This window comes from Anabrus simplex, chromosome 11 (assembly GCF_040414725.1).
Source record: "Anabrus simplex isolate iqAnaSimp1 chromosome 11, ASM4041472v1, whole genome shotgun sequence".
Taxonomy (NCBI): domain Eukaryota; kingdom Metazoa; phylum Arthropoda; class Insecta; order Orthoptera; family Tettigoniidae; genus Anabrus; species Anabrus simplex.
Window position 1 is genome coordinate 10,920,790 of NC_090275.1, and position 23,929 is coordinate 10,944,718.

A 23,929-nucleotide genomic window follows, 5' to 3' on the forward strand; every position below is an offset into this window, starting at 1 on the left:
CTAGAGGGTAAACGGATGAAGAAAGAAGAAGAAAATTAAATTCGTTCTAACAGGAATAAAGCTCCTAAATGACCAATTTTAGCATGCTTTTCAATTTAGTTTGCTTTTTGGTCAAGTTCAGATACCGTAAAACCTTTTTTCTGATTTCATTACCCGTATCCTACTTCTCAATTTACAGATTATTTTCTGTAATCTGGTATTTAATTTTCTCATCCGTATATTTTTTAGATTTAACGGAGATACTCGTAAACTTTCCTTGATATAGAAACGAGACTTGTACTCCTTTTTCGTTTGTGGCTGACGTATGAAGATATGGTATGTTCATCGTTATCTCAATCGGAACTTTTACTAAATTTTGATGGCAATACATCATTTTTGGGAGCTGGAGCTTCCTGCGTTTGACATTTTCCTGTTTGTGAACAGGGTACACAATGAAAACAGAAGGAAATTTGATTGATGTGCTTACACTGAAATCTGTTTTATGAGAAGAATTGCTAGGTACATAAAGATATCCTTCTATATTACCTTGCCTAGAAATACTTTGCTTCCATTTCTCCCTTAACCCGCAATCGGAAGGGAAACTATGGAACGTCAATTTTCATGCTTTTTTAGTGTCATCCGAAATACAGAGAGGTACACAACAGTGCACCTTCTCAACCTCACAGACACTCGCCTACAGAAATAATATTCACAATAAATTGCACAAAATCAACACAGCATCACAATTACTCCGCATATCACAATGTTAAAGTCCGCCAAGAACAGAACGCAAACCTGGCATCTAGCGGCCAAACCGTAAACACGGTCGGGCCGCTTTTTCAGCGACAAATTAGTAGCTATGTCCCGGCCTTGTATATCTCGTAGGCAACGCCTGAGCTGAGGTAAGTAGAATAGCACTTTTGCCAACTGTTGGTTTTATATGGCTGTCTTATTTTTGTTGTTGCTGTATGCGCCGCGGCGATAGATAGAGCCTCTCGAAGGGTGTGTGGCCACGAAGCGGTCACTGTTCTCATGGCAGAGATTGGCCTGGATGCGCAAAAATACGTTACAGTTACAAAATGATCCTTTTTTCCTTGTCGTAGGCCGCGAGGTTAGAGGAGGAATTGAGAAAGTGTAAAATTAACGTCCGACGCCATGACACTTTCAAACTTCGCGGGCCTATTTCGCCTTTTTTTCTTCTGCAGTGGTTCGTCCTTCTCTTCACTGGTGGGAATGACGTCTTAATCTTCGATATCTCGGTCAATGCCCGTGATTCTTGCAGAAACAATGGATAAGGGCGCCTGGACCATTTCTTTAGGTTATCATAGTAAATATACTTCTAGGGGCGAGTGAGTTGGAGCCTGGCAGGCGTAATAGACACATCTCCCCTCCAGAATCATTTCTGGGTAAGGCACTGAAACTAATATTTATATATTAAAAGAGTTTACTAAAAACCGCTTTGGCAAATCCGTCTGTCCGGTCTACTGGACCGATTGCTTCATGTTTGTTTTATTTTCTCCGGAGTTACCTGCCGGTGAATCATGAGACACTGATAGGTCTCTAAGTTCAGCCAACTTTGAGTAATCGTAAAATCAAATCATTAAATAATCATTCTAATAATTGCTGGCGAAGGCTTACGCTAACCCGCAATACATTCTGTACTTAGCAGGTTGCTAAGCGACTAACACTTTCATTAGTATTCTGATATATGATTTTCATCCTAAGTAATGCCACTACCTGTACCGTGTTTGATTACTACCTCTCAAGCCAGAGAGTATACACTTCCTCTGATCACGAAAGAATACTACTCCCTGCTAGATACTCTTTGATTCTTTAACCTTTCGCAGCTTCCAAATATATTCAACAGATGGCAGAACGTTCCTTATTACTTACATACAAACAGATCCCATCGTGACATACGCCTTCTGGGAACACGTATCGAAGGATAACCTAGCTACACTAGAAAGAGTCAAGGCCATGTATCTTAAAAAAGTTCTCTGCCTGGCAAAAAGTGTTCCTTCGAGACTAACCTATAAGCTCACAAGACAATCGTTCTAGGATATAGAAGAACTGCCTTCTACAGAGCAATACCAAGCTTTACATCAAGAACTGTAGGATGAAAAAAGGGAATATATGGACAGATTTTTACCAAACAGGCGGCATGATGACGTCAGAATGGATTAATTCTGACTACGAATTGCGCCATGCTATAACGCGTTTCTTATTAAATGTTCATAAAACCCTTGAAATATGACTACGACAGGCAAATCCGACCTATTTATAAGAGAGCAGCACGGGTCCTCTTTTGGGGCTGACTCTATATTTCTACCCTTATTTCCTTTTGCCACATACTTTCTTAAGATAAAAAAGTAATTTGCTCTTCTTCCCTGTGCAATCCGTTCTTTTATTAATTCAACAGTTTTATTTATTCATTTCTCCTTTTGTAATTGTGTTTTATATCCCTCCCTAGATATTTTAATTTGGTTGCATCTGTCTTCCTACAAATTCCCAACAGAATCGCCTCTTCTATTATTCCTCTACAAAATAAACAACAGTTTCAGTCTTGTTTCTCTCTCTCACCCTTATTCTTATATAAGTCGCATCAGCCACTATATCTTATCTCTTACTTCTCTGTTTGTAAGTTTTCTCTGTTGACAATTTTTTGAATAATTTCACATAATTCCGATAATGTTCTGTTAGTCTTACATTCTGCCATAACCATCTGCTTCTCAATATCTGATGATGATGATGACATTTGTTGTTTGAAGGGACTTAACAGCAAGGTCACCTGCCCCTCATAATGGTACTAATCATTGGTAAAGAAGAACCATAGTGTTCCTCCTATAGTGGTGCTAATCACAGGTAATGTAGACCTATGTAACGCACAATGGCACCACTCAAAGGTAACACAAACCCATGGTGTTTCACACATAATGGTACTACTCATAGTTAAGGCAGGCCCACTCTAAACACAGTGGAACCGACCAGTGGAATACACAAGATGGCCATTATCACAAGCAACGTCCAGACTCATAGTCTTTCTCGCATAACGGTAGTAATCACTAGTAACCTCATGGTTCTTATGTCATTATCCCTTGGTCACCCGTTTTAGTTGCCTCTTACGACAGGCAGGGGATACCGTGGGTGTAACCTTCATCATCACATAAATGGGATTGTAAATAAAGGGTACCGATCTCTACACATGGTTATGAGGGTGTTTAGGGGTTGTAGTAAGGATGTAAAGGAGAGTGCATATAAGTCTCTGGTAAGACCCCAACTAGAGTATGGTTCCAGTGTATGGGACCCTCACCAGGATTACCTGATTCAAGAACTGGAAAAAATCCAAAGCAAAGCAGCTCGATTTGTTCTGGGTGATTTCCGACAAAAGAGTAGCGTTACAAAAATGTTGCAATGTTTGGGTTGGGAAGAATAGAGAGAAAGAAGAAGAGCTGCTCGACTAAGTGGTATGTTCCGAGCTGTCAGCGGAGAGATGGCGTGGAATGACATTAGTAGACGAATAGGTTTGAATGGCGTTTATAAAAGTAGGAAAGATCACGATATGAAGATAAAGTTGGAATTCAAGAGGACAAACTGGGGCAAATATTCATTTATAGGAAGGGGAGTTAGGGACTGGAATAACTTACCAAGGGAGATGTTCAATAAATTTCCAATTTCTTTGAAATCATTTCGGAAAAGGCTAGGAAAGCGACAGATAGGGAATCTGCCACCTGGGCGACTGCCCTAAATGCAGATCAGTATTGATTGAATGCATGTGCGTCCCCCAACCACTCTAATAGACACGTCCTTGCGCAATTTCTTATCTTTGTTCTGAATCCCTATATCCCAGTCTCTGTCAAGCTTCCTTTTAAGTTTCACTACCCAGTAATCTGGTTTCATCTGGTGAAACTGGATTGTGCCCCGCTTGGGACGAGATCGCGTGTCCGAAAGAAAAACCCTACAACATCAATTGAAGGAGTTTGTTCAAGGAATAATCGTGAGAGACAGGTCCTGAACAGTGATCAAGTCACTTCAAATAAAGAGCCCCACAGTGGCAGGATGTTAAGGCAAGTTGGTATCAAACAATTCTTCACCATTGTTGGTTCTATTGCAGCCTCTACGCCCTCGTGTACGGTAACGACTGTGATTTTAATGGATGGCACTCTACGGTCAAGAGACGTGTGGAAAATGTTCTGCATCCTTCACACTAGGCCTTCGTGCTTATACGAGCACCAATTTGAACAAAGACTGTCTGAAAAATTTAATCAAGGAAATATTCTTCCCCTATGTAGCAGACAGAACAACTAATCCAAGAGTGTAGTACTGGTGATGTCCGTTTGCAAGTGGAAAACAGGTCTCACTCAATCACTGGACGTATACTTCTAACATCCCTGACTCCGCAGTAGCTATCGCCCCAAGATATGGAAACTGCAAGCGCTGGCTCGATTCCCATTTTGGCACCCAGATTCAAATCCTTAATTTTGTATTCTTTCATAAAGCTGAATATACCAGGAATATTCAGTACTGTTTCGGCACAAACACCGGTGACGCCTGCAGCGCATGTGCTCAGATTACACCGCTATGGCACAGTGCCGTATAACTGTACATGAAGCACTTCATTTAATGACGGTATATTCGATAAATACTCTCAAATAATTCCATACAAGCTGATGCCGTTATATAAATTTGCAAAGATTATATTGGCGGAACGCGTTGCACTCTGGTGTTAAAATTTGACCTGCTGGCCGAACGCGCCATGCAGTTCATATAGCCTACACCACGTTTGGTCATCAATGGTCTCTGACCACACACTTTGCACGTCCCTCGCGTTCTATGAGCTAGACCATGCTGCCAGGGCCTCCACAGGTAATTCTGTACAAGAAAGGCAGTGAGCGACTGAGATGTCAAAAATGACGTTTTGCAGATAATGCATGATATGTAAAAGAATAGTAATATCTATAACCTGACAAGAGCTACTGCAAGTCATTCCAAGGATATACTGGCCATGACATTTGGTGTTATGTCTGGATTGTCACTTTCAGTGAGTGGCAACAGCTCACATGTGTGACTCGTCATTATTTGATTCGCCGTTTGCAGACAGTTCATTGTGTGGCGAAAGATGCTATGTACTGAGACACCATGTCGATAATAAAGATGAGAAGTAACCTGGTTGAAAATGTGCTGGATGAAATATACACCTACATTTGGATTATGCAGTTCGAATATTCCCTGAAGTGCCATTTCGCGTACTTGACCTGCGACGAGGTAAAAAGGGGCCGCCAACATAGCATCTCAAGTATGTTCGCTGTATACCACAGACTTATAATGGGCCTGTCTATTAATATTGAAAAGAAAGGTTTGCTGAGTGTACTCCCCTTTATTGATCCAGTATACCACCGTCTCTATCAGCCACTGGTCACATCTGACTGATCGCACCGCCCGCTGTGTTCTCTGAAACCACCTTGGGTGAGGCACACAACCAGCCGCAGAGAAGTGAAGTCAAACAATAAGAGTAGAGATGTAAAGTTCTGGACAGAACAGGGTTAGGTTTACCTGGTATAGTGTTGACAGTGTCTTTATCGCAGTTTAAAGGAAATACACTGGAATATTTCTTGTCTAATTATCTTGAGGAAGAGTATTGTAATAGTTGTAGTATATGTTTTGTACTCATTGATATATCGAACTTCGAACGAAGTGGAACCACTTCTCTCTTCTGTCATATAATTAATCTCCCCACTACAATAAAATAAGGTGCTGATGTCTGATGATAAATGTCCAGCCGTGGATCTTACAAGCGAGTGTCTGGGTGTCACACCTCCCGTTCTACTTCTGACCTTTTCAATGTGGTGCGTGATTCATGTGGCCTGGAGGCGGCGATCACAGAGGAAATCCTGTGTCTAACTAATTGCGCCTTACACACAAACCTGCAAGAGTGCTCTTTACTCGTAGCAGCTGAAGTAACTATTGGTACAGCCGGAGACAATCATCTCTTCTTCTGGCGCCTGTCGGTTCTGGATGTTAACTACCATCATGGTGATCATCGTCCTGTTGGTTGCTCTTCAGAACAATTCACCAGCAGGCATTCCCTGAGCTTCTGTAGCCAAGGAATCCGTCGTTTGCCCACTTCTTTGAATGCTAAGATTATTATTATTATTATTATTATTATTATTATTATTATTATTATTATTATTATTATTATTATTATTATTAACAAATACATCGCAATTGGGAAATATCCCGGTGGCAATGGTCACTGACAGTACTGTGATAATAAAGTAAAGTTAAAACATAACACCCAACAACAACAACAACAACAACAACAACAACAACAACAACAACAACAACAACAACAATAACAACAACAACAACAACCGTTTCTTTCTTTGTTAGTTGCTTTACGTCGCACCGACACAGATAGGTCTTATGGCGACGATGGGACAGGAAATGGCTAGGAGTTGGAAGGAATCGGCCGTGGCCTTAGTTAAGGTACAGCCCCAGCATTTGCCTGGTGTGAAAATGGGAAACCACGGAAAACCATTTTGAGGGCTGCCGATAGTGGAGTTCGAACCTACTATCTCCCGAATACTGGATACTGGCCGCAATTAAACGACTGCAGCTATCGAGCTCGGTAACAAGCAATTCCACGTTAAGAAAATATTACCAGAAATACTCCTAGTTGAACATTCTAAATCCAGCATCATCATATACAAATTCACACACAACTTAAGTATTTCCAGTGCTTAACACTACGGCTAACGATATTATAGGATGAACTTGCTACTAGCTTAGCATTGCAAGTGATAATAAGAATGGCATTAATACCATCAAATTTACGGCTAAGATCTGGGACTTGTTCATCTTCTTGATTTCCCCTGGATCTCGCCGTGTCCTTTGTAAAATCACGATAAGTCATCAGATGTTACCCATATTAAACTATTCTATCGTAAACTCCAAGTTGTTACCAGAAATAATTCTTTGTCATGCAGAAGGGTGTGGGCCTACTCAGCCTCTTCTCTATAAAAATCAGTTTTCCCTGGTTCACATTCTTCCTTCATTTGATGTTTGCTGCTGAACCTGGTGAAATTTATGGCAAGCAAGAACAGGCAGAACGCCAAAAGTACAACCGAACGTTTTCAATGCTTGAATCGGTATACTTTTAAAAGGGCCAGCTTCCTTACGTTTTAGCGCCTGCGTGGGTAGACGTATAGTTCCTTTTAAAAGGAAGTCAATAATGACATCAAAGACCACAGTTTGTTTTATTGGTATCATTGGCTCAACAAATAACAGACCATATTAAACAAAGTACTGTTAAAGGCGGAAAATTATTGCTAAAGAAAGTTGTACCATCTGATATCTGCGGAATAAAAATTAGAAGAAGAAGGTTAGAAGAAAAAAGGAACAAACCAAGAAATGAAAGAATCAATTTTGCAGCAATCAGTAGCATGCCTCCATGACAAAGTCGGGAATATTAAACGGTTCAGTACAATAATATAGCATGTGGCCTCCGGAGAGGCCTGGGGTAGGTCTATGGGTGGCCTGCACGCTTCCTAAGATGAATTCTAATGTTGACGGTGGCACAAATTCCCAGCCCCTTTTTTTCCTTTGAATTTTTTCCAGTTCTCGAATCAATTAATCCTGGATTATACAGGTCTATTGCATATTTCTGCGACATTTTCAATCACGGCTTAACTTTCAGAAACAAAAATATCTTATAAATATACTGTGCATTACAAATTATTCACTTTTCTTTGTCTTGCCACTAGTTAAATAACTGACTCAGATGCTAAGTTTTCAGTAGTTATTTTAGTGTTGCAAACAGCTTACGACGTCTTGGCATGAGGTGAACGTCCCAACAGTGCTGAGTGGAGACCCCAGGACGGTGCCCTCACAAAATCGCCAGCCCAGAGTACTGAGAACTTGTAGCAGCTGCGCTAGCAAACAACATGTATGCCACTTGCTAGACACGTCTTTCTATCTCCGAGACATATTTTGACCAAATCCAGAGCTGCTACTTCCTCACAAATAACTTATAACCTGCTATTTGCTGACCAATGTATCACAGATCAAGTAGGAGTCTGATGAACGTGTGTGACATCAAACGAACAGCCAACCACGATTTATTTATTTATTTATTTATTTATTTATTTATTTATTTATTTATTTATTTATTCATACACAGCAGGGCTTATTATAGGCCCCAATTAGTGTATCTACCCCGTTTATTGTTTCTATGCCTATCCAAAATACAGTAATACAATATTTGTCAATATACACACATTACTTGAATTATCTGATTTATACCAAATACACTATATAACAAAATCACACGAAATTAAAATGAACCATATTTGTTACAAATAAAGAAACTAACTACTATCTTGTCACTCCACACAATACAGTCGAACGTCGATATCTCGAACAACCATTACTCGAAATTTGGTTACACGATTTTCTCGATGTCTCGAAGCAAACATTTCCCTCCTTGAAGCAAAAAATAAATACCCTGTAACTTCAATTTTGTGCAACATTAACTGTGCAATGCGGCATTTGTGGTTTGTAAGGTAGAGTTAACAAGTAAAGAAAGGGTTACAGTGCCAGGCCCCGCGGTGTAGGTGACCCCGGGTTCGATTCTCGGCCGGGTCAGGGTTTTTAATTGTCATAATTAATATCCCTGTCCTGGGACTGGGTGTTTGTGACGTTCTTAATCTTTCTTAACACACAACATTCCACACTACCGCCATTCCAATGACACGCAGGTTCATACAATATGGTACCAGTAGGGGCAAAAGATCCATATGGGTTGACGCCCCGAACAAACAGCATTTAAAAGAAAAAAGGTTTACAGTGATGCTGGGAGTTAATACGGCGGGAACCGAAAAACTAAAACTTCTAATGATGGGCAAAATCGGCGAAGCCTCGCTGTTTCTTGGATGTGAATGAATTGCCGGTCAACCCCCGAAGTCGCGGAGGACAAGCTCCATTTCCGAATCTCGGCTGCGAGTATTGACGAGAAGTGTCAATGTGAAGGGAGGAAAGGTGTTAACCGAGGTATGTTTCTTGTTTTTAACGACTGTATGTACCGTATCATGTCTTCTTAAAAGTTACCATAATTAAAGTGATGCCGTATGCTTCTACTGTTAAAATAATGTATTCAGTATAAGCCCGTAGATACACATGATTCAATTATGTACTATACATGCTCAGAAATGGTATTCTCTATATCTGGAAATTTCGATAACTCGAAATAAAATTTAGCTCCCGAGGTGATTCGAGATATCACGTTCCACTGTACTGTCTATGGAACACACATACATTTTCAGTGCTAGGGATGGACAGAAATTTCGTTTACTCATCATCATCATCATCATCATCATCATCTGTTTACCCTCCAGGTTCGGTTTTTCCCTCGGACTTAGCGAGGGATCCCACCTCTACTCCCTCAAGGGCAGTGTCCTGGAGCTTCAGACTCTTGGTCGGGGGATACAACTGGGGAGTATGACTAGTACCTCGCCCAGGCGGCCTCACCTGCTATGCTGAACAGGGGCCTTGTGGAGGGATGGGAAGATTGGAAGGGATAGGCAAGGAAGAGGGAAGGAAGCGGTCGTGGCCTTAAGTTAGGTACCATCCCGGCATTCGCCTTGAGGAGAAGTGGGAAACCACGGAAAACCACTTCCAGGATGGCTGAGGTGGGAATCGAACCCACCTCTACTCAGTTGACCTCCCGAGGCTGAGTGGACCCCGTTCCAGCCCTCATCCACTTTTCAAATTTTCGTGGCAGAGCCTGGAATCGAACCCGGGCCTCCGGGGGTGGCAGCTAATCACGCTAACCACTACACCACAGAGGCGGACGATTTCGTTTACTATGGAGTGCTTATGTCAGTCTGAATCTCATCATAAATTGGTGGAGAGGAGCTGTGAAATCTATACTCTGGTTTTTACTAACAACTCCTTTGTACAGCCTATGTCCGGCTCCGTGGCTAAGTGGTTAGTGTGCTGGCCTTTGGTCGCAGAGGTCCCGGGTTCGATTCCCGGCAGGGTCGGGAATTTTAACCATAATTACTTAATTTCGCCGACACGGGGGCTGGGTGTATGTGTCGTCTTCATCATCATTTCATCCTCATCACGACGCGCAGGTCGCCTACGGGAGTCAAATCAAAAGACCTCTACCTGGCTAGCCGAACATGTCCTCGGACACTCCCGGCACTAAAAGCCATACGCCATTTCATTTGTACAAGTTAACTTATAGAGGTGAAGTGTTCTGTGTATCAGTTGTTGCTACATAGTTATTAAATGCTGCGATTGACCAGATGCAATTCGGGGATATTGAAACTGAGAGATGATAGGAAGACTGGACAATCAATTGCTGCAATTTACACTTTTGTATACACATTTAATACCATCCATCTGTCTTTGATACTACAAAATTTAAAAGTAATTCCTCATAAGACACCATGACGGGTGAGTGCCTGTTGTTTTGAGATGCAGGAATCTGAGAAAGCGTTTCTGAACCTGTTCATTGCTTTTAATATGAACTTTACAGCCCAGATTCGAAATTTGACTCGCATATTCAAGTTTAGCTCGTACAATAGCATTGTATAAACGAGAAATTTTCGAGAAAGATTTTACACTTCTCATTAGAAATCCAGTTATGATTATTATTATTATTATTGGTAAGTCGCCTCTGTAGTGTAGTGGTTAGCGTGATTAGCTGCCACCCCCGGAGGCCCGGGTTCGATTCCAGGCTCTGCCACGAAAATTTGAAAAGTGGTATGAGGGCTGGAACGGGGTCCACTCAGCCTCAGGAGGTCAACTGAGTAAAGGTGGGTTCGATTCCCACCTCAGCCATCCTGGAAGTGGATTTCCGTGGTTTCCCACTTCTCCTCCAGGCGAATGCCGGGATGGTACCTAACATCAGGCCACGGCCGCTTCCTTCCCTCTTCCTTGTCTATCCCTTCCAATCTTCCCATCCCTCCACAAGGCCCGTGTTCAGCATAGCAGGTGAGGCCGCCTGGGCGAGGTACTGGTCATTCTCCCCAGTTGTGTCCCCGACCAAGAGTCTGAAGCTCCAGGACACTGCCCTTGAGGCGGTAGAGGTGGGATCCCTCGCTGTGTCCGAGGGAAAAGCCGACCCTGGAGGGCAAACAGATGATGATGATGATGATGATTATTATTATTATTATTATTATTATTATTATTATTATTATTATTATTATTATTAATAATATTAATATTAACATTAGCCAACCCTGTGGTGTAGCATGCCTGTCTCTTATTCCATGGCCATGGCTTCGTTTTCCGGCCAGTTCAACTGTGGACTGAGGAGTGGAACGGGGTTCACTTGATGTAAGCTCTTAGTTACAGGAAGAAAGCGCACAGTGAGAAGATGACGCCACTGGCGGAGTGTACATAGAGGAACACTGGTTGCTGATGACATTAATTCCAGATAAGACCAAAAACATCCATTTACAACACACTTTTGTTGCAGGAACATACACACAACATATGTTTTTGGATTCACGACAGCTTCGTCTATTGAAAAGAGTGAAACCAAACTGTGAATTATTGATTTTTCACGCCTAAGTAACCTTAACCAGTTGTTGCCAGGTCTAGAAATAAAAAATACGTAGATTGTAGTAAAAATTTCGAGAGTTTTAATGAAAATTTCTGTAATTCCTCGAGCACCGAAATGTTATAATGTAACTAAATTAAAGAATGCAACAGTCATGTGAAGTTATTATGAGAAAAATATACAATTCTCCTCACCCTTACTCTCTGACTACTCTATATTACTACTTCTTCTTATTCCTGCACATGTAGTCATTCATCAGGCGCAGAAATTATGTGCCGATTTTGAAGTCGTAGCAGGATGCAGATTCTGAATTCTCTATGTGGGTCGGGGATTTCCCTTCAAATGATGCAGTCAAGCGTGAATTTTGAGTTCAATAAGAGGGGAGAGATTACGCAATTCGAGCCTAGAATGAATGCGGGGAAGTACCTAAAACATCACGCAGTGAGACCAGGAAAGAGTTTTTCGGCACAAATATATTGTCTGTCAGGTCATCAGCCCACAGGCTGGTTGGATCCTCAAATAGCACCACCAAAGGTTATGCGGTTATAAGGAAACCGCAAAAACCAATGGCAGCACCAAAATGAGGCGTACTAGGCAAGACGAGGAGTGAGGTACTTTGCCATTGCTTTCCTCACTGGGTCAGAAAGTGCTATTGCAACACGACTGACTCTATGAGCAACACCTTTCATAACACTCAGATGCACTAGTCGTGCTCTGAATGTCATTATTCAGCACCACCCATATCCCAGCAGCTTCCATATTGTCATAGCCATGGATGAGACTGGGACTTCGGTGGAAGCTACACTTTACTCTGGCCTGTGCCAAGAGATGGATACAAAAGTACTGTATCCATCAAGAAATGGCAGCAGGCAAACAAATATATTATGTACCATTAATTATTACTAATTTTCCTTAAATGTGGATTACGAGAAATTTCGGGATATTTTTTGTTTTTTCGGGTTTTCATGTCTCTTGTAAAAAAAAATGGAGATATCTTGAAATTGCGGGAGACCTGGCAACACTGCCCTTAACGGAAATGAAACAGCTGATATATTTCACAGATTACATCACAATTTCATTAACAAAATAGTACGTGCATATAGTATTTATTTATTTATTTATTTATTTATTTATTTATTTATTTATTTATTTATTTATTTATTTATTTATTTATTTATTTATTGTTCTGTTGGTGGTTTAACTTCTCACCAGCACATTGGAGGTTTTGGTGATACAAGAGCTGACATTGGGGAAGTAGTGAACATGGCTTTAACTAAGTGGAAAACCATAGAAAACTATCTACAAGACTGCAAAAGGGGGAGTTCGAACCCACTATCTCCCGAATGCAAGCTCTCAGCAACGCCGCCAACTCGCTTGTCTCTTTATTCTGTATTGGAACGACTGCGCGAAGATTTGCTTACTTGTTCTCCTCTCAGTTGAATGACCACGTCAGGAGAAGCGAACACGACCGAGAAGTATTGACAGGAAATGGCAGGATCCTGTTTCAACGCGCTCCTGACTGCTACTTGCTTCCCGACGATCTCCTAGCCGGTTATTATTTAGTGCCAATTTTGACAGGACACACAATTTTTAATGTGTTTCATCTGACTCCGGTAAAATATTTTAATGTAATGAAATAAAGCAGTACTAAAACCTATTTATTTATGTCCTGTTGTGAAGTTGTAATTAACTAAGAAAACCACTGCTACTCCCTTACTTATCTTTTGCAGTTATTGCCATCTCGATCTTCGATGTCCACTGTCTTTTAATCAACGTCAACATGCACTCTCTCCCAGTCGTAGTTATAAAGAGTAAACGATACGTACTTGTACCTTCCCCGGCTAGTTGAACCGCGCGCCTTCTCTAAGGACAAACTTGAACTTGTAAACTACAGGAAACTTTGGTCCTCTACACTTAGATGTCTCTACCATCGGTTTCTTTGCTCCCTTTCGCGGGCTAAACTATAATTATTTCACAAAGGAATATTTATTTTTGCAGTTGGCAAACCTTTGTTTTCTAAGATTGTTTTGTTTATGTGTTGAAGTTGTCAGCACTTCAGATGGTTCCTCCTCGATTGTATTCAACCTATCAAAAACTTGTAAATATTTTGTCTAGCCAATCCAAATCGCGGGTGTGTTTAGAAATTCAGCCTGTCTGTAAAGAGGGTTCTATAAAAGTAGGGCACTTTAGGGCCGTATGCTCTGAATTGCTCCTGCGAGTACTTTGAGGAAAAGGTTTCAACCTCTTTTCTTTTAATGTAATTTTGTAAAATTGGTGGTTTAAATGTAGAATTTCCGGCAAGTGTGAGGACTCTGTTCTATTCCCTACTGGGGGACGTGTTATGTAAGGGAACAAAGGGTGATGGCCCTCTGTCGTTTCTCATTCAACCTTCAATGGAGTGACTAAAGCTTTAAAAATCTTTAAATTTCGTAAATCTGGTTTGACATTACTGTTTCTCATTTAGTCACCCCGGTGTAGTATAGGGCTAGCCTCTGTATCATTGGGCCATAAGGCCACTTAGAGTTTTAACCATTTCTTGAAGGAGTGCAAGAGTTTCGCCCCCTTGCCTTTTGTTTATGGCCGGGCATCTGCAACCTTTAAGGCCACGTAGTATGGGCTATTATGCCCCTGTATATTCTGAGTGTAAAATTTTCCTTGTGGGAACAATAAATATTGTGCAGTGGATAAGCCCACACTGGGGCAGCTCTGCATGAACATTTTAATGTGAGGTGTAATTTTAATGCCAATAGGAACCTGCCTCTGCAAGGCTAGACTATGGTATAGCTGGAGTGCAGACTCGTACGAAGCGTACCTTCCTGAAGCATTTCTTGCTCTTGTAAAATATTGTTCCTGGCAAGAGCAGTTTCGCTCTCTTCTATGTAAATTAATAATTTGTTATTCTTTCAAATGTTTTACCTGATGTTCGGACTTCTAAGTCCCCTATAATGTTTGAGCTGACGAGATAATTAATAATGTTGTTATTCATTCAGATTTTATATTTCTCAATTTTAAACTAGAAAACAGAGAAGGAAAGAAATAAAACTTCAACATTTGTTGTGTTAAGTCCCGCTCTAGTTAATTCCTTGTCCAGCCATTCAACCCATACATCCCTCTGCGAACCACGCAAATTCCGTACCGTTAATGAAGTACAATTACAAAGCCAGTTAACTTATTTATATAAGGAAATACGTTTATTCATATACAGTCTTACTAATAAACCGTGTATAACTTTTAAACAAGGTTTACACACCGTTTATGTGCAATTTGTTACTAATAAGCCTCCTGTGCACACGTCTGTTATACTTATTCACTGAATTGCTTATAGCAGCGAGTGACAAAAAAAGAAACAACCAATGATTAGTTTATTTTAGTGGTATTTACTGTCTGTAGTAATATAATCGTATTAAATTGTCCGACTTAATGGTAGTACACATTGAAAGAATGGAAAATAGCATTGATGATCTCCACGATATTTGTAACATAGAAGTCATAGAACATTTACAGGCTATGGAGACTGGACATGTTCATAAAATAAAACACTTTAAGCGACGGAGTCGCCACTTCTCCTAGATGATGAAAGTTTTAAAATGAAATATATATTTACAAAAGAGTATGCTCGAATTTTCATTACCACAGTCAGAAATGACTTAATGAAAGATCCAAGAAGTGGCTCTTTATCGTGTTCTTCATGTTCTCACAGCACTACGGGCATGAGCGTGGAATGAGGTTAGTATTTATTATCAGTTACATAATTATTATTAGTGGGAATAAAAGACGGGTGAAATATGTGTATTACTGCCCTTGTTTGTTTGAGCATTCTATTCCACTCTATTCCGTTCGTGCTACCACGCAGCTTCTTGAAAGGGTTTGCTCCTAGATAACCAGCAAAAGCGGTCATAAAGGCAGTGAACGTGAAGAAATACGCCAGCGAACGGCAGGAAGAGATTCATACGGCTTAGAACGAGTGTATACGTTCAGTACAGTAATACAATGGATGTACCACGTTTATTAGTAAGAAAAATATGCAAAGCTTATTCGAGGTTTATTCAATGTATAACTATACAAGTGTCAAACAACTGAGATCAAAAAGGATCAGGTGAGAGAAGTATGCGAAGAGAAGCGAGCAATTTATCAACCATGTTGACAAGATCTTGGGGCGAACTACAACATAAATCGATGGGAAGTTGTGGGGCTGATATTTGGTGCGAGGGGCATTAGGTATTCCTCGGAAAATGTTCGAGTTTCTGAAAAGACTGAAAATCCTCGAGTACACGGTCGAAACAAGTCCTGATATAGTCTATTAATATTATAAATCATTACTTGAACTCTTTGTGATGCAGTAAACAACATAAGATGGCTCATGCTAACAGCTACACATCAAACAGGTTCGAAGATATAATCTCGAGTTTCTTTTACACTGACTGACAGAGCAAATGCAACACCAAGAAGGAGTGGTCAGAACTTTATGCCAATTGCAGGGTAGACTGACGTCACGGAGGTATGCTCATGATGCGAAATGCGCCGCTGTGCTGCGCACGTAGCAAACGATAAATGGGACACGGCGTTGGCGAATGGCCCACTTCGTACCGTGATTTCTCAGCCGACAGTCATTGTAGAACGTGTTGTCGTGTGCCACAGGACACGTGTATAGCTACTAATGCCAGGCCGCCGTCAACGGAGGCATTTCCAGCAGACAGACGACTTTACGAGGGCTATGGTGATCGGGCTGAGAAGGGCAGGTTGGTCGCTTCGTCAAATCGCAGCCGATACCCATAGGGATGTGTCCACGGTGCAGCGCCTGTGGCGAAGATGGTTGGCGCAGGGACATGTGGCACGTGCGAGGGGTCCAGGCGCAGCCCGAGTGACGTCAGCACGCGAGGATTGGCGCATCCGCCGCCAAGCGGTGGCAGCCCCGCACGCCACGTCAACCGCCATTCTTCAGCATGTGCAAGACACCCTGGCTGTTCCAATATCGACCAGAACAATTTCCCGTCGATTGGTTGAAGGAGGCCTGCACTCCCGGCGTCCGCTCAGAAGACTACCATTGACTCCACAGCATAGACGTGCACGCCTGGCATGGTGCCGGGCTAGAGCTACTTGGATGAGGGAATGGCGGAACGTCGTGTTCTCCGATGAGTCACGCTTCTGTTCTGTCAGTGATAGTCACCGCAGACGAGTGTGGCGTCGGCGTGGAGAAAGGTCAAATCCGGCAGTAACTGTGGAGCGCCCTACCGCTAGACAACGCGGCATCATGGTTTGGGGCGCTATTGCGTATGATTCCACGTCACCTCTAGTGCGTATTCAAGGCACGTTAAATGCCCACCGCTACGTGCAGCATGTGCTGCGGCCGGTGGCACTCCCCTACCTTCAGGGGCTGCCCAATGCTCTGTTTCAGCAGGATAATGCCCGCCCACACACTGCTCGCATCTCCCAACAGGCTCTACGAGGTGTACAGATGCTTCCGTGGCCAGCGTAGTCTCCGGATCTCTCACCAATCGAACACGTGTGGGATCTCATTGGACGCCGTTTCAAACTCTGCCCCAGCCTCGTACGGACGACCAACTGTGGCAAATGGTTGACAGAGAATGGAGAACTATCCCTCAGGACACCATCCGCACTCTTATTGACTCTGTACCTCGACGTGTTTCTGCGTGCATCGCCGCTCGCGGTGGTCCTACATCCTACTGAGTCGATGCCGTGCGCATTGTGTAACCTGCATATCGGTTTGAAATAAACTTCAATTATTCGTCCGTGCCGTCTCTGTTTTTTCCCCAACTTTCATCCCTTTCGAACCACTCCTTCTTGGTGTTGCATTTGCTCTGTCAGTCAGTGTATAAACCTCTGTTCTGATAAACTGATATGGAGACCGATCGTCTGGAAACCCTGGTTGGGGCCGCTATCAGTATGATATATATATATATTTACGGAATAACTAAAAAGGGCTATTTTTCTACGGTTATATTCAAGGATACGAACTTTTTTATGTCCAAGGTCGCAACATGGTACTGAAATATGAAAGGACCCGAAATGAATCCCTTGAGTATTATTATTTTTATTTTTTAATCCGTCAGCGAGGGATCCCACCTATCGTCTCAAGAGCAACGTCCTCAAGCGTGGGACATTTGATCGGGAATAGAACTCGGGAGGACGACCTGGTGGCTTCACCTGCTATGCTGAACAGGGACGTTGTGTTGGAAGGGACAGACAAGGATGAGGGAAGAGAGCATCCCGGTTCTCTTGAGTGTGGCGACACCGTTCTACACAGCCTGACTCAATAGGTCTATGATGGAAGACGCGAGGCTAAGGGGACTTCGCATACTCAGTGTTCACGGAAAAAGACCGTAAGAGAACACTGAATTCATGCTCATTTTGACAAACACATCTGGCCTGCAAAGTTTTTATTCTAATGTTAATTTGTTTTTAAATGGACTACATTTTTCAAAAATTCCATACGTGTTCATTAACTTTAATGTCTTGAATTTATATTCCGTTGCAAAAAATTGGACACGAAGTTCTATTGTACGCGCGGAACGAAAAAGCCAGCATGAGTACATGTGGCTTAGAGGGTTATATACTGGCTTCGAGCGAAGATATTGTCGCTGAAGTTGACAGGAGTTCGTCATTAGTAATAATTTGATCCACGTAATTTCTGATCTGTTGAATAAATTTATTTTTACAATATGTCCCGAAAGTCCGTACACTGTCATCATATTCGACCAGTCCGGCTCTATGGCTAAATGTTTAGCGCGGTGACCTTTGACCTAGGGGTCCCAGGTTCGATTCCCGGCCCGTTCAAGGATTTTAACCTTCGTTGGTTAATTCGTCTGGCTCGGGGGCTGGGTGTTTGCGATGTCTGCAACATTAGAAATCATCTTGAATAAGGCCCGACCCTCACAGACATGCACGTCACCTATAAGGCGTCTGCTAGAAGAGGACCTGCACAAGGCCCCTAGGGAGGCCATACGCTATTATTATTATTATTATTATTATTATTATTATTATTATTATTATTATTATTATTATTATTATTATTATTATTATTATTATTATTATTATTATTATTATTATTATTATTATTATAGTACTTGTCTGTGTTATCGTAGAAATAAATGACGGTTGCATGCAGTTCGCCTTGTGAAAGAGGAAAGTTGCTGGGCGTCGCTACGCTGAACTGGTACAAGCAACCGCGATGCCTTCGGCTCAGTCACACCTGCAATGCTAGGACATGATGCAGCCCACACTCCTTATCGATCATTCTTCAATTAAATTAATTGCATTCAACGTTGTATGAGGGGGGATACGGATTTCTCTAACGTACTATATATTACACTATTGAGGAATTTCCCACTTCAAACTATTTGTTTCGTGGACAAAGGGGTTGCAAGTGTAAGTGAACCCCCTTCCACTTCACACCTAGCCGGGCTAAGTGGCTCAGACGGTTGAGGCGCTGGCCTTCTGACCCCAACTTGGCAGGTTCGATCCTGGCTTAGTCCGGTGGTATTTGGTGCTCAAATACGTCAGGCCCGTGTCTGTAGATTTACTGACACGTAAAAGATTTTATGCGGGACTAAATTCCGGCACCTCAGCGTCTCCGAAAATAGTTAAAGTAGTTAGTGGGACGTAAAGCAAATAGCATCTATATCTATATATTAAAATAATTTACTAAAAACAGGTTTGGAAAATCTGTCCGTCCGGTCTACTGGACCGATTGCCTTCATTCTCTCCGGAATTACCTGCCGGTGATTCATGAGACATTGGTGGGTCTCTAAGCCAACTTTGAGTAATCATAAAATCAAATCATTAAATGATCACTCCAATAATTGCAAGCGAAGGCTTACCCTAACCCGCAATACACTCTGTACTTAGCAGGTTGCTAAGCGACTGACACTTTCATTAATATTGTAATGCCATTGCATGCAGCCATGTTTGATTACTCCCCGTCAAGCCACAGAGTGTACACTTCCTATGATCACGGGAGAATACTACTCTTTCATTTTCTGACCTTCACCAACTTCTGAATATGCTCAATAGATGGACGAACTTTTCTAATAACTTACATGCACTATCTCGGGCAAGACCGTTTGGAAATGTTAAGATCCAGATACGCACGAATAGTCGAAGCACGGTGAATATTGTATGGAAAGAAGAGTTATAAACTATATTACCGGTATTAAATGTTCATTGGAAAGCGCAGGCAAAACAATATGAGTACGACAGAGGTCCAGTAATTATTATTATTATTATTATTATTATTATTATTATTATTATTATTATTCCACTCGTTATGGTTTAGCGGCCTCTTACGACAGGAGAGCAAGTAACTTAACAAGAAACAGCTCATACAATCTGCAGGATCTTAACCACAGAGGTGGCGGAGTTCACAGACGGAAGGGATTCACTGCATGACGTGTTTCTGTTCCCACGTGTAGGTGTCAGACCTGCCCAGAACATTTCCACGAATTGTCCCCGGATACCTGAGCACCTCTCCCATCTCACCTATGACTCTACCGAACAATTATCAATGACGACAGTTTAATAGCGGGAATCGCGAGCGACGTAGAGTGGAGATGCGTGAACCGGTCAGCTCTGGATCGTGAGCAGGAGAGAATCTCCTTATTCAGAACCAGACACACTTGCAAGGTGTGGGAACAATGCCAGGCATGGGTCGCCCTACACGGCGTGAGTTGTCAGGACCGTAGACCCCTTAGTGCCTGAGAGTGGGGACAAAGCGTTCATTTATTGCGATACATTCTATGTACATGTTTCAAATATTTTACGTATTGAAAATCCACAGCCTGTTTCCAGTCATTCGATCGGGTTTGGAATGCAATGAATGAAGCCCCCATCCAGCGGCGAGGATAGAAATTGTGCCGGTTGCAGAGACCTATCGCACTCCTCTGGGGCAATGATTAATGAATGATAGATGAAATGAAATGATATTGGAGAGTGTTGCAGGAATTAATTATGACAGGGAAAACAGGAGTACTCGGAGAAAAACCCGTCCCGCCTCCGCTTGGTCCAGCACAAATCTCATATGGAGTGACCGGGATTTGAACCACGGAACCCAACGGTGAGAGGCCGGCGCACCGCCGTCTGAACGACGAAGGCTGCTATTTTACTAAATTATACTTGATGATGGTGATACTTGTTATTTAAAGGGGCCTAAACATAATAGTGTTTATTGTTTCTACTAATTATTAGCTTTCTTTATTTTTAAAGGCGATTCAAAATACCAACTTTCACATCTGTAACATCTCCAGTTTTTCAGATATAACTATCCTCATAAAAATAATTCAAATCTTCACCTCTCCCCCCCCCCCCCCCCGCAAAAGGTCACCAGGCTTACTTGACTCAAGAACTGGAAAAACATCCAAAGAAAAGCAGCTCGATTTATTCTAATTTATTTTCGACAAAAGAGTAGCGTTACAAAAATGTTGCAAAGTTTGGACTGGGAAGAATTGGGAGAAAGAAGACGAGCTGCTCGGCTAAGTGGTATGTTCCGAGCTGTCAGCGGAGAGATGGCGTGGAATGGTATCAGTAGACGAATAAGTTTGAGTGGCGTCTTTAAGAGCAGGAAACATCACAATATGAAGATAAAGTTGGAATTCAAGAGGACAAATTGGGGCAAATATTACTTTATAGGAAGGGGAGTTAGGGATTGGAATAACTTAGCAAGGGAGATGCTCAATAAATTTCCAGTGTCCTTGCAATCATTTAAGAAAAGATTAAGAAAACAACATATAGTGAATCTGCCACCTGGGCGACTGCCCTAAATGCAGATCACGATTTATTTATTTATTTATTTATTTATTTGTTTATTTATTTATTTATTTATTATCCGAAAACAAAAATACGTGTTTCTTTACGTTTAAAGGAGATTCGAAATATCAATTTTCACGTCTGTAACATCTTCAGTTTTTGAGATATGATTATCCTCATAAAATAAATCATATACTTCTTCACTTCTTTTCTTCACCTCCCCACCTCCCCCCTCATCCAGTAAGTGGATTTTCCGAAAACAAAAATACGTTCTTCTTAATTTTTAAAGGAGATTCCAGATACCAATTTTTACATCTGTAACATCTGAAGTTTTGAGGTATACTCATTTTAAAAATTCACCCCATTTTTCACTTCTTTTCACCCCTCCTTAAGTGAATTTTCGGAAAATAAAAAATATGTTTGTTTAATTTTTACATCTTAAATTTTGAGATGTAAGTAGCGCCATAAAAAGGTTTCAACCCACTGTTCACTTATTTTCACCCGTTGTAACTGGGCCCATGGGAGTAATACACAAATATTGTGTATAATAGTGCCAATGGAAAATCTAAGAATAGTTTCCCTCGAGTAGTAAGATTTATGCAGTGGAGTAACTATCAAATTAAGAATGGAGGCCGTGGACTTAGAAATCTCCACCAAACATTGCAGAGTAACAAGATATTGGGCAAAGGAAAGTATGCTACATAACCTGGAAAGGAGAAATATACGGAGGAATAAGGGACATAAGTAAAAATAGATCAGAAACCAGTATAAGATTTAAAAATAGATATATATATATTGAAACAATAAATCGAACCTCTGACAATTTACATGAAATGAGAACTATACAAATATAAAATTTTCCCAACCACATACATGGATTACAAATTCATTATGTCAAAAAAAAGAGATAAGATATCCAAGAGAAAGAAAGGAAAAAGAGAAGATGCCGCAGGAAAGGAAAAGGGCAAACAAGGAAAGGATGAATACTGCAATAAAAAGAGAAATACAGAACGACAAGAAAGGGAAGATGTTCAGTTAGCAAATTCGAGTACACCAGCAGAAAAAATTATCTGAACAAAATGCAAATACTATATGCAGGTCACCACCACTTCTGTTATCCCACAGATAAACACTAGGTAACGTAGTTCTACAGCCGAATAATCACCATGTAATTTCATTGAACCAGTTTCACAATATCCTGAAGCACTGAACGAATAGAAGTACGTGTACAGTAGAAGTCGCACAGTTGCCAATACACCACACGCACATTTCAAAAGAAAGTTGTTACGAAGATCGTGAATGAAAAGTTTTAAATACAAAAAGGGCAAGTAAAATTTCGGCCTGGAAATGCCATGCTCCCAGCTTAATTTTGCAGGGAAAATCTATCCCAATGCAATTAAAAGTATTTACAGTAAAGAAATCAGTTTGTCATACCTCATCTTGAAGCAAATTGAACCGCCCGCAAATGAAGACTTCTGGGCACATGTAATTAAGGACGAAGTTGTCGTAGGATGTTGCTCCCTCCACACAGGCCTAAGTCCATCTCAATGTTTCCAGAGGAAGGCCAGGTATTTATAGTGTGGAGTAGAATGAGAAATATATCTAGAAGATTCCAGAGATTAGTGAAGCATGCGCGAATAAACCAGGCGGTCACATGACTTCAGCCGGCAAAAAGGAAGTTAGTTTATCGAAGATGGTGAAGATGAATAGAGTAGAGTTCATGCAAAGTATGAAGTATGCAAGTTCACAGAAGTATGCAAGTTCCAGTTGGAGAAAAAATGCAGTTTATATCATGATGAGGGTAAGTCCATACTAATCGTAGAAAAAAGGTTATGTGCGTGGCGAGTTTCATAACAGTAGTTGCCGATGAAGTGAAGAGTCCGTTACACCGTTTAAGTGGATTTTCTGAAGAAAAAAACAGATTCCAAATTCCAATTTTCACGTGTTTAAACTGTTCGGTTTTTGAGATGTAGATGTACTCATTTTAAAACTGCACCTCCCAGCCCCCTCTTCACCCCCTTAGCAACGGAATATCCAAAAATCCTCCCTTACTAAGCACCTACTCTGTGATATAAATGTGTCCCCAAAATTTCATTTCTTTGTGTAGTTTTGCTAGGCGATGATGAATCTGTTAGTCACTCAGGAGATGTTTTCTATATTTAGATTAATGCTAGTTTTTCTTTCTCTTCTCAATTCAGCAACTGCTGCTACCATTTATATGCAGATGATCTACAAATATATTATCACTATAAAGCTGTTGAGTTTGGAATTCATCATATCGTTTCTATTTTAAACCTGGTTAGCTCCTATGCTAGTGAGAATTAATCCTAAAAAGACACCAGCTACTATAATAAGGCAACAAAGGCAGCTAAATGTGCTAAACAAGAGGCCATTGCTTTCACTTTTGCTTTGTGGTGTAGCTATACCATTTCAGAAGTCGGTAAAAGTCTTGGATTATCAAAAGTAACACAGTACATTGGAGTGAGCCCATAACAAGCGTCAATTCGCACTCTCAAATCTCGCCAATCACTTCTTCCACTAAACATGAAAATTAAACGTATCCAGACTGCCACACTTCATTATTGTGATATTGTACGATTGATGCCACCACGGAAGAAACATTGA